This window comes from Serinus canaria, chromosome 21 (assembly GCF_022539315.1).
Source record: "Serinus canaria isolate serCan28SL12 chromosome 21, serCan2020, whole genome shotgun sequence".
Lineage (NCBI taxonomy): Eukaryota > Metazoa > Chordata > Aves > Passeriformes > Fringillidae > Serinus > Serinus canaria.
Genome location: NC_066334.1, coordinates 230,973 through 242,527, shown reverse-complemented (window position 1 = coordinate 242,527; position 11,555 = coordinate 230,973).

Sequence of the window (11,555 nt, the reverse complement as noted above, 5' to 3'; positions counted from 1 at the left end):
TTCACACGCAAAAGGAAGCACCAGCATCAACTACTGCCCTGTGTGCATGAAGGGACCCAATAGCCATGGCCACGCCCAGAACCCCCAGCTGGGATGGACCAAGCAATGCCCAGCAGTGCAGGAAGAAACCAGGCATCCAAGGACACTGCAGTCTGGCCAACTCTCAGTGCACATTTTGTAAGACTTGCTGTTTCCTTCAAGACCCAGCTCCTGGAATCAGGGGATTACCAAAGGAAGACTAACTTCTTCCTCTGTGTCAAATCCACAGAGGCTTTTTTACAGAAAACCGCTGGCAGATGACATCCACGGAGCCTGTAGTGTGTTTCTTTCCTTTAATCTAATTTTTACAGCCAGACTTGCCAGGACCTGACACATGAGCACATTGCAATCACATGCTAAGCCACTTTACTCACTGCAAACTCCCTGCTGCCTTTGGCTCCCTTCCCATATAGACCTTGGCAGAGAGAAGATGTGCTGTGGTTCTCTCTTGCCAGACCACCACTCACCTGAGCCAGCAGACCCTCAGATCTCTGTTGTGATGCCATGCCATGGTGTTCACTCTGCAGATCTTTGCAGAGCTCCACATGATTTGGAGTCCGGGAAGAAATTATGGGTGATCCTTAGTCCCCTGGCTGAGTTGCCTATGGGTTCTGGCACATGTGGCTGCCTGGCACAGCCTGAAGAGCTGCTCCACTGGGCTGGGAGCAGGTGTAATGAAGTGCAAGTGGAGGGAAGCAAGTTCACAAGGAATCCTGACCTCTGTCTTACTTGGTGTGTACCTCATCTGGAATTCTCCATGCAAGCTTGTGAAGGCAGCCTACAGGAATAGACTAGCAAAGATTAGGCGAGAAGATGAGGAGAAAGGAGAACGGGGGGGATAAGGAACACAGCTAGATATTGCATCCACAGGCTTGTTTGCTGGGATGTGAATGGAGCAGCAAGGATAGTCCTTCTCCAGGCTCACCTGGTTACTGAGAGCTGGTGATTTCCTCCACTTTAGCATTTCAGTACTTTGGCACTCTTTGCATGCCAGGTGTGGCCAGGCAGAAGTGTACATGCATCTTCAAAAAGTGGCAGCACAGACAGGGACAAGTATGATTTTATCCAAAGTGTACATGGCTGCAAAGGGCACAATAGGACTTTTTTTTTGGTTTGTTTTTGTGAGGGTGGAGTAGTCCCTTCAACTATTTAGAAAACAGGTTTCTATTCATATACCTGGAGATGCCAGGAGGAGCCACATCAGGAGAGATCACACCGTCACACAGAGCAGCCTTTTGATATCAGAGATAATATTTTCTGAAAACATTCAACTTCTCTTTTTACTCCCAAGTGTGGGCTGTTTTCGATCTCCATTCTCCTCTGGCATGTTTGTCTGTCTGCCTATAGACAGACAAACACTCTCCTGCTCCTATGGTCCACAGCATCAGCAGAAGGAGAATCAGAAAAACTTATCCAGTTTGGATGAAATACCAGTTATGACCCACACCAGTTAGCCTGGTCTGGATGAACCCCCCTGGCACTCCTTGACTCTGTCATAACAATCCACAGTCAGCCCAGCAAGGTGCCCTGGCAATGGTCCTCATGGTGAGTATCAAATCAAGGAGAAGGCTTGGCCAAGATGTTCCTGAACAGATTCCTGTGGAGGCTTTGCCTCAGAGGCTTTGGGACCCACAGAGGGTCTTGGAGAGCAGCTCTAAGTTTTAACGTCCTGGGTGAAAAGATGCTATGTGACTACAGTTCATCACCCAGTCCCTGCTGAAGATCTCATGAAAGTTGCTGGCTGACACAGTTGGGCCATGGTGCCTGTTCATCTGCCAGGAATCCAGGCAGATGAAATGAGCTGTAAAGAGACCCAGACAGATAAATCCAGCCCAAACAGCTTGCTGAGCTGACTAGCAGGCCCTGGCAGAAAGCAAGGCTGACAGCAGCTGAAGGGTCTGTCCTGACCTTCCTTCGAGCTTTTGGAATTCCAGAAGCTGGGATAGGAGAGCAGAGCTCACATCTGCAGAGAAGGATTGCCCCTTGCAGTTGGGCAGCATGCAAAGAAGGGCAATGGCAGCCTTAGTGGTGGGGTAAGAGCAAGAGCAACCTGTGCTGGACAAGAGAGGCAGGAGAACACGGACATGTGGAATAGAGCCAGCTGAAGATGGACTATGGGAAAAAAATGAAGATTTGTCATTGCAGGTGTAGGCAAGGCAGGTGGAATGGGTGCACACCTGGCCCTGCAGAAGGAAAGCAGTAGGTGAAGATGGCGTTGGGATGGGTCCATTGGGATCAGTGATTTTCCTGGGTCCATTTCCCACCAAGGTGCTGCCCTAATATTCCTCCTATCTCATGTCCACCATGATGTAGTTTCTGTCATGAGCAGGGCTGGATTAGAAAGGCAACTCCCATGATGCAGGAGGCTGGAGGATCTCTGTCAGGACAGAAGGTTCTCTGAGCTGGCAGCAGATTGGAAGCTCTATGCTACAAGTTTTGAGCTATTTGTGAGATGGCAAGCCCATCCCAACAGAAGACAAACCCCTCTCACCACCTGCAGATCCCAAATCCAGACAAATTTCCTGGGGTCTGAGCAAAGACAGCATCTCCCCAGGGGTTGAAGTCCACCCCAGATGGAGAAAGAACCTCTGAGGCTGGGTGAAAGTTAGTGGTGGTCCCCAGGGATTTTTCCACTGAGCTTCCCACATCCAGAACCACAGTCAGCTTCTCCATGCAACATCTCTTCACAATGATGCTCCCCTGAAAGAACCCTGAGCATCCCCCAGGATTATTTATGAGAGTCAGTTGAACTCAGACTCAGAGCTCAAGGCCCCTCAGATAATGCTAAACAAAAAGATAGAAAGCTGGAAAACTGAGCAGGGAGTTTGCTTTTAGAAGATGTCCCTTGTCAGTAGGCCCATGGACAAGCTACACAACAGCCTTTCCTCTCCCCTGCAGATGAAGAGGTGCACAAAAGCCTCTTCCCTCAGCACACTGAAGAGAAAGCAATGCCTTTGGATCTGCCAAAAGATGTTTTTGGAATGGTCCTCGTGCAGTGTTTTGGCAGTGGAAGAAGATCCAAATGGCTCTCAACAAGAGGGAAATGAAAAGAAAAATTGATGTGACCAGGACAAAAGGTGCTCAGTGGGACAGCTCAGTCTCGGGAATATCTGATTGCTCTGGAGCCAGCCCTGAACACAGCTGAGGGGAAGCAGGCCTCCTCTTCACTGGCCACAAAAACAGACCTGGTGAACAGGGCTGGGGAGTCCACATGAGAGCATCCCTACTTTTGTGTTCCACAGCCATTACCGTGGCCATGGAGATGGTGGAGTGTGTTGCCTGGTCCCTTTCCACTCATTATCCCAGTCTTGTGTCATACTTCCCCATCCACACACTGGAGCAAGGATGCTGCCTCGCAAGTGTGTGACCTTCTCTTCGGGCTCACCCTAACACAGCAGCAACACCAGCACCAGTCCTTCATCACCAACTCTACTTTGTTGGCAAAGCGTTCAATGTTTCCTCACACATATCTGGAGGCAAGTCACCACTACATGGAACAGGCAGGGCCCAGGACAGAGAGGCACTCAGAGTGGATTAGATTTGAAATTGGGTTAATTGCGCCTTTCCATCATTTATTTAGCTTGGGATAGGTCCAAAACACATGAATGAAATCCCGCCATGCACACTACACTGCTGACAAGCGGATATTGCATCTGGTTTGAATATGGCAAGTGGGGGCAGAAGCAGAGACAGTGTGGACATGCTTGAAATACAACACACGCCTCCTCATGCTTCCAGCCCCCATGGACCATGTGCCCTGCAGTTACATCATACTGAAAGACCCCACCCTACATCCCCAAACTTTCTCCACCATCTTCACATGCGATCATCTCAGGCCACTGCCAACATGACCACATCCCTGACACTGCTGAGGAGTTCATAACCCTGGCCAAAAGCCAGGAGTGAGACATGGAGGAGGAGGAGGACAACCCCTCAGAGCAGTAGGGGGTAACATCCATAGGATGGGCTGTTATGGCCAGGATGGCTGTGGATAACACAGATGAAGTACTGACCTTCCCTGGAATTGAGAAAGATTCGGAGGGGAGATATAAAGGGAAAAGAAAGCAGGCTGGATGCCACAGTTTTATTTCTCTAACCCTCCCCAGAGCCCCAGGTCAGCCTGTGAGCAGTGACATGTGATTGCTGTGGGGGTTGCATGAAAGCACTGGGGCCAATTTGTCCCCAGGGTGCTGAGGCTTGCTTAGAGGGAGGTAGAGCCAATGCCAGGAGAATTTCATCAGAGGAAAGTCACCTTTGGTCAAATGTCAATGGGTGCAAGGTGCTGAGGGAACACTCTAGGGCTGCACCTAAGAACAGAAGATGCTCTTATTCCTCCTTTATTTTCATTCTCATCTGCAGTCACCACAGGTTAGGGATCTCGTAGGGGCTCTAGTGAAGCAAGACCAGGACTCTGAAAGGCTGCAAGAAGACATGGGAGTTTGCAAGACTTGCCTACATAGACCCCCTTGGCTAATGGTGCCAGGCAGCTGCTGGAGGTGCAAGAAAGGATGCTTGGTGAATGGGAGGAAGGATGTTTGATGAAGGGACACCCTGGCAGTGCTAAGGGCATGCAATGCTTCTCTTTCTTGGCTTTTCAGGAGAAAGATGGGAAAACACTGGCCTATGTTTAGGTGTCCCACATACATTCTCATTTTAGTCCATCTCTCAGGAAAACATGTCCTCGAGGTGCAGTGGTCACTTTGCTGGTCCCTGTAGCAGCACTGTGCCCAGAGGACCAGGTGGAAACAGGGAGCCATGGAGATGACGGACATGCACTGGTTTCCCTCCCAAGCAATGCTTCTGGCATGTGCCCCTGGTTCGCCTCTCCCTGAAAGCCTGGCTGCCTCCTCTCCACTCCTCTCACCATGAGCACCTACAGAAGACAGAGATGGAGAAGCCCGAGGCCAGCCCAGTGGTATGTGGTCCCAGCCACTGCCTGGGGGACAAAGGGATTCTAGCAGTAGCCATTAGCATGCAGTGGTAGGTTTTCTCCAGTTCCTACCATGGCACAGAGAAATGCCAAGGTCCAGGCCAGGAGAGCTACATACGACCCTTCTTCTTCCTTGCAGAGCAGCAGAGCCCTGATTTGCACAGGTATTGCACACCATCCATTGCCAGCAGCCTTCAGGGCTGTCATGATCACTCAGCTCATCCCAGGATCTGGCCTTTTTTATCTATTCTTTTATGAAGATTTTATTTTACAGCTTGTTAATTTTTACTTTATTGAGTTTTTAATAAGGAACAGGGGCCAAGTCCTCAGGCAGTCCACTGGCCATGAGAAATCCCATCTGGTATCATGTAAATTATTTCAGATATTACTAATATTGCATCTATTGTGTAAATACTGACTAAATGTTTGAAAAACACAAATAAATACGAGCTGAGCTGATGGCTGCAGCAGCTGCTTATGAGCTATTCTGGGCCCCCAGGGGGAAAGAATCCACATTTTAAACTAATGTGTAAATATGTAACCTGCCTCCATCCCCCACCACATCATCATGAGCAGTCCTTGGAAGCGGCCCAGTCCCTCAGCTGCATGGCTATGATTTAACAACAGCTATAAATACATCTCATCCACTGGGCAACTGCACAAACAAGAGCTCACCTGGCAGCAAGGAGTCACCAAAAAGGCTCCCATGTGAGACCACTGTGCATGAATAGGTGCATGGTGAGGGGTGATCCTGAGTACTAGCCCTTAAAGCCTCCCCTGGGTCCTGGACTTCATCAGCCCAGTCTCAGGGACCTCAGTATTGAATGCCAGAGTCAAGTATAAGCTAATGGGCCACCAGGACCAATGAAGATTCTGCCTCCAAGTCGTGAGCTTACTTTCCTGGGGTAAATGCCTTCACTCATTTGCAAGCTCTTTACCCTATTCCTCATTGCTGCAAGAAAGTCAGAGTCCTCCATAGTCACGGTCCTTCATCACCATCCAAAATTCCAGAGCAACATGCCCCTTGTCAGAAAGATACACCCAAGGACTGGGTCCCCACATTCCACCGCCTCTCAGCTTCAGATGCTGGGAGTTTCCAGCCCTTCCTTGCAAGTCTCCAATACCCCCTGACCCATCACCCAGGACTGTCTCTGAGTGGAATAAGGAGCCCTGCTAAACCCTTCCCCACCCAAACCAGTGGCAGTGTGAATTGTACTCCTGGCACAGGAAATGGAGCAGGGAGGTAGAGGAAATAGCTCAGGTGAGGTAGAGGAAACAGCTCAGGTGAGGTAGAGGAAACAGCTCACATCCCTGGGCTTTACCTTTGATGGACATGGGATGATCCTGGTTTTTACTTTGCATTGTTTATTTGTGACTTTCCCAATCTTTTAAATTGGATTTAACCCACATCCACTACTCAGCAAGGTACAAATACCTCTGAGTTAGTCCAGAGCCACAGAGCTGCTGCAGAGGACAAGAGTTGCTGAATTGGCCACAAGTGACAGCGTGGGGAAGATTTGCTCCTCAGAGGATGAACAGCAGCACAGTAAATGTGGTGCCAGGCTGCATCATGGGTTCCACCATCCAAGACTGTAGAGGGAGGCATTGGCAGCCATTGGGCCCCTAGCAGCCTGTCAATGCAGGGGAGGGAGAGGAGACGATGGTCCAGGAAAATTTGAGTCAGGACAATAAGGTCATCGCAGTGGGAGCCAGTCAAGACTCTCCTGGGAGAAATGCCTGCACCCTAAGGCAAAACAGGGGATTTAATGCCATTTCTCTTGAGAAAGGTGAAGATCACAGTATGGCTGGCCATTTCCAAAGCTTCAGGTACTTTTCAGGCATGGGATGCCAGCTCCATCTTGGTCACAAAGAACAAAGCTAAACTCATATGATCCCCACAGGACCAAATGCTGCAGAGAGGCTTTTCCAAACTTATCCTGCCTCCTACCCCCTCTCTGCCACATCCAGACAGATGATTTCACACTGATTTTCTTAAATTTTTTCCTGGTTCCTGCAGATCATACTAGATACTTTGAAATCTCCCAGGGCCCACCATGGCCACAGACTCCTCCAAAACCCAGTCTGAACTCCTCCAAGCCCCTGCAGTTGCTATAGGTGTCCAGACTCAGCCTAGCAGGATCAAAGTCCACCCCACCAACCCCTCTAAATAACACTTTTTGGCTCTTATATGTCACATCTCCAAGGCCTTACATAGGTCCTGCTCATCAATGCATCAAAGACAAGCGGATGAAGGACTGGAGAGCAGTAGTGTAGTATATAGTAGAGAAAATTCATGCTGTATATGTATATAAAATCTTGTGAGATCCAACTTATGTCTTTGACCACCCGGGCTGGGATCAGAGTCTTATTTCTATTCAACTAGTTCCGGACATCGTTCAGATAATATCAAGCCCATTAACGTAAGAATGAAACCTTCCCGGGCCATGAACCGATTTCCCAGGAATATCTGAGCCGTTTGCAAGAACTTGCACCTGGGGAGATTGCATCTACCAACTCAAGCACTGGCACCACCCTGTTACATGTGAAAGAAGGCTCTTCTGAAGAAGTCCAGACAGCCATCCAGACATCTGGACTGGCTTTTGTATACTTCTGCATCTGTATGGTCCCAGTTATGCATGTGAAGGGACACAAAAAAACCCTTCTGTCATTTCTGCCTCAGGCAGAATAAACGGGATATAAGCTAGCGCCATAGAGCAGCCGGGCTGAACTGCTAAGGAGATGCTGGCACTCTGTCAGTCAGATCCAGGTTCACCCAGCGTCGACTTCCGGGGTTGACGCTGCCTTGGCTGTGGTGGGTTTTTTTTGAAATCCCATTTTTGTTGTTGACCTAATAAATCTTTGTTAATTTTTTTTTTTTTTTAAATTTGGCTGCCGATTTGATCATTTAGTATCAAGTTGTGCATCAGGGCTCAGCTTCCTCCCTGTAACTACAGATTAAAACAATAAACTTCAAAGGACCCAGTCTTTGGCAGGGACTATGAAGAACCGGTGTTTGACTGGCCCACAGTTCACAGGTACACCCAAATAAATAGCATTGTTTATAAGGACTGAAAATTAAAAATTAGGGGCTGTGATTTTCAAAGCTCCCCAAGGAGCCCTGACATTGAACTCCCATAAAAATTAATGTTATGAAATCCCAGCCTTGCATTTCTCTGGAGTGATAAAAAGAGTATTCATTGTGCAATCAATTGCTGATATTAATAATAATTTATACTAAATAATTCCTAAGTAATTTCACTGTTATGGACAGTTTCAGTTAGCAATAAATATACTAAATAAAATACCTACCGTTTGAGTAGGAGAAATTACTGTAAAATTCAGCAAATTAGCTAAAACAATGCAAAGTAATTTCATTCCTTATTTTCTGCTGGGACTTGAAGCCACCCATTTAAATTCGCGTACTCTAGTTGGAATTTTAAGTTATTTTTCCTTTCAGACACAAAACAAAATTTGTGTGGCTGATTGAAAAACCTCTAAGGAATATACAGGTGTTCCCATGTTTTTTGACAAAATCATGATCTGTCAGTCAAACTTCACAGGCCACTGCTTTTTGCAACAGCCTTGGGTTTGGCCAGAGAAAAACGTAACCATGGGAGATGTTGATACCAAGACTTTAGTCTTCCCTAGACATCTTTGCTGCATTTCTGCATGTTTGCATTCACCTGCAGATGCCAGGATCCCCCACCATTGCCCCTCACCTGTAAGAGAATCATTCAGTTTGATATCAGTCAGCTTTATTAGGCCTTTTGTGTGGTTTGCTGAGGATGAGATAAATGGTGCACAGGATTAGACATGCCACATGAAACTCCTCCACCAGAGACGTGCCATGAGGTCAGTGGATCCCATCCAAACACACACACAAACCCGTGCTCTTCAAGTCCCACATCCACTCACACCTGCCTTGTCCATGCTGTTGATGTTCAACAGGAGAACACCAAAGCCACAGATGCCCCACTGACACTCACAAGCAGCCAAAAGGGACTCTTCTCACCCCATCCTCAGACCTTCATCTGTCTGAACAAGCATCTGCAAGACACCCTCTGCATCAAGTTTCATGGTTCCAGCCTACATTCTTCTCTAAACATCCTACTCTTCTCCTCACTGCATGGGATCACACCTCTGCCTTCACTTAACCGATAGACCTTGCAGGCATGCAAAAAATTCCTCATTTTCAAAGAAGCAGAAGATCATAAGCATAATTAGTTATCATTTTCATTCTCTTTATGGGAGAATTTGATCCTCAACAGTGTAGCTTTCAAAGTTGGTTGAAGAATTAAGCACTGAGCCCATTACAATTTAGTAGGAATCCTGTTCCATCCTCTGAGACCCTGCCCCACCTTCAGGTCTCAACAGAGGAGTACATCCAGGATCAAACCAGCTGTACCATTAGAAGATACTGCAGCTAAGAGCCCTCAGGAAAAGGTCTGCAAGCAAAAAGAAGCAGGAGGCTGCAGCTCATGAAACCAGACATGCATGCAGCCTGGCTATCCCATATTAGTGGCACCTTTTTAAAGAGATGCCATAGTAAAAGGAAAGATAAAGACAAAACTCTAGAAACTCTTCCTGTCATTTGAGCAATTTTGGGGTCTTCCCCACAACTCATATCCCACCATACCTTATGCCCACTCCACATACTGAGCAGACCCAGAGCAGAGTTTCCAGGATTTTCAGATCTGGAAAATGCCAAACAACCTCTGAAGTCAGACCAATGAGGAGTGGGAAGAGCAAAGATGAAGGTCAATGCATCCCACACCACAGCCGTTGCCTTCACCATCAGAAGTGCCAGAGAGTCTGATGTGCATGTTTCAATGCTGTGGTTGGGTGTGAGCTGGCTGGAAGCATCACTGGTGATGGAGGTCCACAAGATCTGAGCTGGTCATGGCGCATGCCAACCACCTGGTCACTGGGCCACCGAGTTTGCCCCACAGGTGGCCGTGGCCAAGTCCTATTACGTGTGGCTGTGTCCCCCTCTAGTGGCGTGTCCCAGCCAGCACGGCCCTGGCCAGCGTGGCGAGCCAGACGTGCTCGCTGTGGCATGGTCACCGTGAATTCGTGATGCCGTGACTCAGGTCCTGTACTCGTGGCAGCATGCACAAAGAGGACTTCCAAGAGGACATGCACAAAGACGACCTCCAAGAGGACATGCTGCTGCTGCTGCTCTGTATGAATGCCATCCTCCATCAGTGATGGCAGGGCAAGATGTTCTTGTAGAGAGACACTGGTCCATAAAAGTGAGCAGGATGTTCCCAAGTCCCCCAGACCTCTCCAGAGCTAGACTAGAAAGGGCTGGAGGATGGCTTGAAAAATCAGGACAATGTTACAGATACCAGCCAGAGGTATCCAAGTTTGTTATGCTTCCCTGCCTCTCTGAAGGCCTTTTTTCTGGGAGGACTGGGATGATTAAATGGAATTCTCTTCTGGCAAGTGCTGCCAGCAGATGGAGGGATAAGTGCTTGCTGCAAAGCCAGCAAGATGCTTCCTCACCCCAACAAGGATGTAGCACTCTTTATCACTGTTAATTTGGATAGATTTACTCAGCAGTTCTGGTTTCATTTTTCCCTATCCACAGTATCACAACAGGGGCAGGATCAAAACTTATATCCTTGATGCATTCATGGCTGTCAGTTGTGCTTAGTCCTGAAAAACACTTTAGGTCTGTTTCCCTGTTAGTTGTGTGTGCTGTGGGACATCACTGTTCCTACTTTCCTAAACATTTAGTTGTTTTCTCTGGCTGATTCTCTTAAACAGCAATTCTTTCACAGCTTCATGTTTCCATATAGCCTGGTAGAGTAAAAAAAGAAAACTGCCCTGGTTTGCCCAAGAGACTTGAACTGTGTGGAATAAGTATGGTGTTTCCTTTGGTGGGAGAGTAGACCCACTCTTGGTCTTGAAATGGTGCTAAAGCAAGTGACCATAACAGCCCTAAGAGAAGATGGGACACACTGGGAATCTGCTAAGCATGCTGGAATATAGCTATATTGTTAAAAATTCAACTCACAAAAATGTGTTTAAATTTCTTTTTTAACTGGGGGCCTCAAACTAAGCACCCTGAAACACTTAGCATCAGAGGGTCCACTGAAAAGGATGCTATGAGTGCTGTAGGCCCTGTTCACAGTCACCATAAGGCTCTTGCCATCATCTCCTGCACCTCTGAAGAGGAACTGCTTGGATAAGAGTGCTTCAAATATTTCTCAATTTTCTTTAAAAATAGAAATTCCTGAAGTGGCAGAAATCAGTAATCTGAAAAATGAAGAAATTACAAAAAAATGCAGTTTGTGAAGGGAGAAAAAACCCTAATACTTTTGAGCATCTTTCTACTCATTTCAGCAGGCCTGAGTCCACACTATTCAGTCTGTGCTGCTCATCTCAGCTTGGTAGAAAGCCAGAGAGATGATTAAATGTCTTCCCTATCATTTTCCCTCAATGCCAGATGTGCCCCAAGATATTTCCTGAGTCATGTAACATTTGTAGGCTATATGATGCCCATAACTTTGTTCTAGGATGGGAGATGACCCATATATCAATGTCAACATCTACAGCTGGGAGTCCTTTGAGACTTCTGAGT